We start from the raw sequence: 7,577 nt of genomic DNA, 5'->3' as shown, positions 1-7,577 counted from the left end.
AACGATCGAGCAATTAGAAAACTTTCGTTCACTGAATATCCTCATTATTTTCCGCCCCTCTTCCGTCAATAAAATACCTTTCGTCATTCCTTTGAATTCTACGTAAATCACTAATCAGACCAACTTCTTACTTTGCACATCTAATATTTATCTCGTAAATTGAACATTCCCAAGTATTTTTTCAAAAAACACAGATAAAGGCTTGGTGATTATGCGAAAATTCGATTTTTATGCCCTGCGGCTAAACGTATGTCTCGGGAAAAAACGACGTTTGAATGTTTATATCCACCGATGCCGCCTTGTGTGTGTGTGATTGTGACGCACGTCCTTTCAATAAAATTGACTTAAATATACTACCACTACAGCAAATAAGTATCCCGATAAAAAGAACATTCCTAGTTGTTTTATAAGTGTACAAAGTTTTTTTCAAGTGCGGCTAAACGAATGTCTATCACTATATTACTTATGATTGATAAGAAGATTGACAATGAAAAAGTTTTTGAAGCTTTGAAATTATTATGATTTTTTTTTCCTATCTGGAATCTCTGGCCCCAGCCAATATAACAGCTATGAAATAAATATGAATTGCTCGCACCCTCCTGTTCGGGCACAAAAATCACTTTGCATGCATTCACCGGGCGAAACTAACTTATTATTTTTAAGCCGCTTTTCAGCGCGTCCGACCGGTAACCGACGGTCGCACGTATTCGCCATGAAAAATATAATTTCCGCGCGGTTTCACAATGGCGGCTTCGGGACAGATTTGAGCGAGCAATGCATTATGCACGAGCGGAACATTTTATTCCACGCTCCGCTGCAATTTCTATAGTTTGCGCGCGAAAAAAGAACTCCCCCGATCGGTTTGCAAAAGTTTTATTATAAATTTCACTCTCTTGTGATGTAGTTTTTTTTCGAATTAATAATTCAATGTTAGCTCAATTGAATGAGATTTATTCCATGATGGAATTTCCACCTCGTTGCACCCCAATTGGCTTCGTCATATTTCGAACAAATATTTGCCGGAGGTGGATACATAAATGAATTATTTTTTTTGTACTCGTTATGTTCCCCCTGAGGATCTGCGAAATCCCCAATATCCGGATGGATGGTTATAATTATGTTGCTGCATATCTCCGGCCGGAATGAGGAAAAGAACAATTAAAAATGATTAATTGAACAGAGTTTGATATTTTGTAGTAGCAATTTCTCGACACAAAAAGAGTTACAAAGTTGTAGCACCTTCATCGGACCAATTTTCAATTTCAGTTTTGAGGATTCCCTTTTAAGCAGAGCCAGCATCATTTATCTTTTCACCCATGAGTTTTAACCGGAGCAAAATAACCCCCACCTTAGTGGAAAGCTAGAAAAGGCATCCGAAACTAATTCCATGTCTCATTTCGCAACTCTTCGTGGGACAGAACATCACTGCGAAAAATCCATTCAGCCGAGAAACTTCCCTTGTTTAGGTAGAGAAAAAAAACAAACTGCTCTCAACTATCCGCAAGCCATTACTCAACGTCCGATTTTTTTTTCGGTTTCTCTACCCTCGGCAAAACATAACGCAAAGAAGAAGGACGTTATTACCTATTGCACAGAGATTGCCACCCACACGAACGGTGGAATCAACACTCTAGTATACTGACGCCATGAGGAATTTTCTCTGAATCGCTTGCTGTTAGAAGTCAAGTTTGGAACAGTGGGGGGATTTTTCCTCCGTAATACGCAGATAAAACGCTGAAGTGATATCAGCCACGGAGAAGTTACTTACCTTCTCCCGATGCTTTCAGACTTAGGTTATTTCTCGACGTGAACTAAATTTTTCGAGATTGGTTGAAGCAAAATTTAATATAAATGAAAGAAACAATTAATACAATGTGATCTCAAACTCCTGGCCCGCAATTAAAGTCCTCCACCGGTCGGTCTTTGTTAGTTCTGTTTGCCGCTGCGTTTGAGTCTCTTTGGGCTATTCTCTTTTAGCAACTTTGTATCCTTTCCTTTTGCCATAGGGTCAATTGAAGGAAGGGTTTATAAAACATCCGACTCGTGTCTGTTTATCCCTCCCTCTCTTGATTGCATCCTGTCGCAAATATTTGCTGGGGATAGATAACGGAACGAAATTCTTTCGTGTTTCAAAACACGAATCCTTCATCGTCGTCCGGAGCGTGGTGCAGAGGAATGTTTGTATTAATGTAGCAAAATTGGGGCAAAATGCCAACATTTGGTCTCTACGGGATGTGATTAAAATTTAATTGAATTTTTGATGCTAGAATGCTGCAATTTATTGCGCTCAGAGTGGATGCTGTTTTGTGTGATTTCTCTCGTGGTGGTGACATCTAGAGTTGGACATCACGGTGGGGGTGATAAAAACTCAATTCGATGCATGAAAAAGGTCCAACTATGGATATATGGTAATTAAGCACGTGCTTAGGAACACTAAATTGCATGATTATTATCGATTCAGAGTATCGCCGATTTCGTCAATTGAGAATAAAGACTCGAACCAAACATTATAAACATTACTAACAGAAACTACTCTAAAATACACAAATAGTAATGATGATAATGATGTACAAATGAATGTACGGATTAGATGGGGCCCACACAATCAAGGCCCCGAAGCACAGGTCCATGTACCAACATAGTTTAGGATTGGCAATGGATATTCCTATCCAGAGAGGGTATAGAAGGGGGTATACTATCCACGTGGACACTTTGAAATATTTAGATAAAAATTACATCTGTACTGAATACTATATGAGATCTTCTTTTTCAAAAAAATATTTTCTCATCATACGAGGGTCGTTCAAAAAATAAGTTTCAGTGCCTCAGAAATCGCGGAAAAATAAAGTTAAGACAAAAAACAAGGTGATTTTCGTAATCTACGTTTTATTTTTTATTTTTCTACATAATCGCCGTAACGTTCGAGGCATTTTTCACAACGTGGCACGAGTATTTTCTATTCCGAGCGGGAATAAGTTATAGTCGCTAGGGGCGAGGTCTGGGGAGTAAGGACGATGCTCGAACACAGGCCAATTGATTTTTTTCAATTGCTCTTGAGTTACGCGAGCAGAATGGGGCCACGCATTATAGTGGATGAGGAACACTCCTTTCGTCATAAACCTGGGTCTTTTGTTCTTAATCGGTCCAAAACTTCACAATAGTACGGTGATGAAACAGACGTTCGTCGGTCAACGATTCGATAACACTGAAGAAATTCGTGTCGCAGTTACATCGTACTACAAAAAGTTGGACGCTACGCAGACTGCGCTCGGAATAGAAAAACTCGTGCCACGTTATGAAAAATGCCTCGAACGTTACGGCGATTATATAGAAAAATAGAAAATAAAACGTAGATTACGAAAATCACATTGTTTTTTGTTATAACTTTATTTTTCCGCGAATTTCTGAGGCACTGAAACTTATTTTTTGAACGACCCTCGTATTTAACAAAATATATAGAGATAAAATTTAGTAAATATCAAGTGTAATGAATAATTATTAATACAAATTACTCACAAACTATAAAAACATTCAAATCGCCAACCAATCTATCCATAACTACCAAAATATCAAAATATGGTTCAATATTGGTTAATTAAAGCCTTAAATCTCCGCATTCGTTGATTTTCCAATAGTTCCTTCGGTTTCGCGTTGTTTGTAACCATCATAATGCCTTTTTCGACAAAGTATGATGATGGAAAAACGAGATGATATTTTTTAGCAATGTCTCACATCCATTGGAAAACATACTGTTTTTCAATGTTTCGTTATAACTAGAACATATGACAACCTTGGTTGTACTCCTGCTTGAGCTCTTCTTCTGTGTTGATGATAATCAACTTTTCTTGCATTATCACCTTGGCCCATCCCATGGTTGTGCTATAATACTAATTTATAATCCATTGAGGAATTTAAACATTTTGAAGTTCTCAAAACGTTTTAGTAAAATCCTTGTGTAATGCATTCAAGTGAGTGACATATGATAATATAACATGGTCTTGAAGCTTTTGTTATAATGTTGACAAATGCGAAAACTGTGAATGTTCTATTCTGTTTAAATTTTGTTTGAATGTTTGGTCAGAAGGGCCGATATTATTGATATTGTTTCAATCAAGTTGAAATCGTCACCCTGCAGCTGAAACACAAATTAAAAAAAAAGCTCAAAATCTTACTATGCAAGAGACTCTTGGTGGTCAACGAACTCCAGCGTGTAGTAGTAACCGAGTAAAGATTTTTTCGTTTTCTCTTATAGCTGAGCAAATAATCGGGTGTTCAAAGGATTGCTTCGAAGGTTTTGATGAGCAGTGTTGCCACACGTACAGATTTTTTGGTTGTTTTTGGAACAGATTCTGTACGGTACTGATTACAGATTTTCGTCAAAAAGTACAGATTGGTACAGATTTTTCCGCGTGTTTTTCTCTCTTTTTTGGTCAGTATTATTACTTGAAAACACTCATTACATTCACCTGAGAATAAATTTCATTACTTGAAAATGAATTCATAATAAAGATTGCGCCGTAATACGTAAGTATTTGTAGTAAGTAAATGTAGACATAAAGTTAGTAATAATTTAATATAATATTAATATAATAATTTGTAGTAAATAAATGAGTATTTTTTCATGCTTCATGATTTTTTTCTGCAATGAATATTTTCGTTGGTAAAGATTTTTGGTACAGATTTTTTTAAGAAAAAGTACAGATGAGAAAGATTTTCCCCTTCTGGTACAGATAAAAATGTGGCAAAACTGCTCATAACATATAGTAAAGACTGATGTGATCTAGGGTTCATATTTTTTGCTACTGAATGCTGTCTATGAATCACGCAGTGAAAGGCCAGTACCTTACGTAGTTGTAACTTTGAGTTAGCTGTAAGACCACGATGACGACCAACCGTTGATGGTGCACCATCGGTCTCAATGTTCTTCCATGGAATAGCTTTTTCGGTAAAAAAGCGATCGATTCTCCTCTGGTATCAGTCTTCATATATGTAGCAAAAATCATTTCTTTGCACATATTTTCATCTTTAATATATCGAACATGCCCTAACAACAAAGCTTCATTACTGGGTAATGAAGACTCGTCCAGCTGGAGAGAAAATCTGTTGGTCTATAATAAATTGAATAACATCTTTCCCTCTTCGCGACCCATTTCAAGTTTTCTGAAATAATTAAAACAAATCATCTTGTGCACACTCATCGTCTTGTTGAGTTTTTATAATGAACAGCAATAATATTTTCTACTAAGATATGAGTCATTCTCAGGGTTGCCACATATACAGAATATTCTGTATTTTACAGATTTTTCGCCAAATTTCAGATACAGAATCTGTATACACAGAATTACAGATTTGCTGCAAAGATACAGAATTTAAAGATATTTTTTCAAATTCAAATCAAATGTGAAATTAATTACAGTTCAGTTTCTCTGTCTACCTTCTGACGAAGAAACTTTGTTTTTTTATCGTTGAGTCATGAAGCTATGTACCTTGAAATGCTGAACCATATGAAATGTCACCTCACTTCTCCATTCCTGCTAAGGATGTTTTTGGGACCCTTTCTGATAACTCCACATTCATCAGCGTCTTCTTCTTCTTATATGGCACTAACGTTCCTAGAGGAACTCCGCCGTCTCAACGTAGTATTACTTGCGTCATTTTTTTTAGTACTTAGTTGAGATTTCTATGCCAAATAACACGCCTTGAATGCATTCTGAGTGGCAAGCTCTAGAATACGCGTGACCACAGTGCAAGTCAGAGGAAATTTCTTTAAAGAAAAATTTCCCCGACCAGAACGGGAATCGAACCCGAATCCCCGGCATGTTAGGTTTGACGCTAACCACTCGGCCACGGGATTCATCAGCGTGTGTTGAGTGAATATTTTCGCTTCAAAATTCCAACGGAACAAAGTTCTGAAATCGGTTGGCTTCCACAATGATGGACTTTATTTTGAAAGCAAAGAATTATGTATCGACTCAAGGAAGAGCGTCAAGGATGAAACTGACAGAAAATTAAAAAAAAGCAAAGTTCAACAAAACCATGTATAAACATCATACAATTTATTATGAGAAAACTTTTTTTATGATTTATTTTGTTGTATTGATACGGCTTAAGCAAACCATAAATAAGAACAACGAATTCAAAATGAAAATAAACCTTTCTTTCCACTTTTTCCGTTAGTTTTTTGATACAGATTTATTCAGAAAATTTTACTTGATCAAATGTGGCAACCCTGGTCATTCTCATAACAGGGTTGTTCACGTAACACAGCTTATGGAGCATTTTGAATATTTAAAATAAGAACTTGTGTTATTTTATAGGGGTCGATATTCAGACCCCGTTGACCCCTAAAATCAAATTTCGTTCCTTTCGACCCCTGGAAAACCGAAATCGACCCCAGGGGGTCGATATCGACCACTTTGAGAAACCCTGCCTTAGAGCGATCGATTTTTTTTTTATTTAAATCGTTTATTTTTACAGGCTCAGTTACATAGGTTTAAAGGAGCCGAACTCCTTACTGTATTGTTACTAGTATATATATACATTTTTCCTTAATTCTAATGTTAATAATATAGGAAACCGATTACTCGCGGTCAACTCGAGTTTAGAAGGGTGACATATTTTCTTCAGGAAAAGGAGGGGATATGAGGATATGTTGACAATGATCACACTCACACTCTCAATCACACTCATCACACTCAATTCTTAAACCTATCTTATATCTAATATGTATTTACATTTCATCTTATTCTTAAGAAGGGATCCGATCTCTCACAAAGGAAAAGGAAAGGAAAAACTAAGGGTATAAGGACAATCACACTCGAAGATCGATAGCTTTAAGGAATACATATATTTGGGACATGTAATCAAGGTCTAACCGAGCCAACACGTCTCTCACCGGCACATTGGGCTGCCTCGGGCCCGAAGGGTGACTACTAAATTCGATCTGGCGACAAGATACAGCTCGCACGACCAAACAACGTGCTCGATGTCGTGGTAACCTTGGCCACAAACACAAAGATTGTTGTCGGCAAGATTAATACGAAAGAGTAGCGCATCTAACGAACAGTGATTGGACATGAGTCGGGAGAAGGTGCGAATAAAGTCCCGACTCAAGTCCAGACTTTTGAACCATGGTTTGAGGCTAACCTTAGGGATAATCGAGTGGAGCCACCGGCCCAATTCATCTTCGTTCCATTTGCGTTGCCAGTTAACTATGGTATTTTTGCGGACTAAAGAATAAAATTCATTGAAGGCGATTTGACGCTGATAAATATCGCCTTCAATTGCACCTACCTTTGCTAATGAGTCAGCCCTCTCATTACCCAGAATTGAGCAATGTGAAGGGACCCAGACAAAGGTAATGACATAACAGCGTCTGGATAAAGCACTCAAAATTTCTCGTATTCTCTCAAGGAAGTACGGCGAGTGCTTTTCCGGCCTCACTGAACGGATAGCTTCGACAGAGCTAAGACTATCCGTTACAATGTAATAGTGTTCAACAGGTCGTGAGGCGACGCTGTCAAGCGCCCAGTATATCGCTGCCAATTCAGCAATATACACTGAGCAAGGATTCTTAA

The sequence above is a fragment of the Toxorhynchites rutilus genome, chromosome 2 (assembly GCF_029784135.1).
Source record: "Toxorhynchites rutilus septentrionalis strain SRP chromosome 2, ASM2978413v1, whole genome shotgun sequence".
Taxonomy (NCBI): Eukaryota; Metazoa; Arthropoda; class Insecta; order Diptera; family Culicidae; genus Toxorhynchites; species Toxorhynchites rutilus.
Note: the sequence above shows the minus strand (reverse complement) of the source record.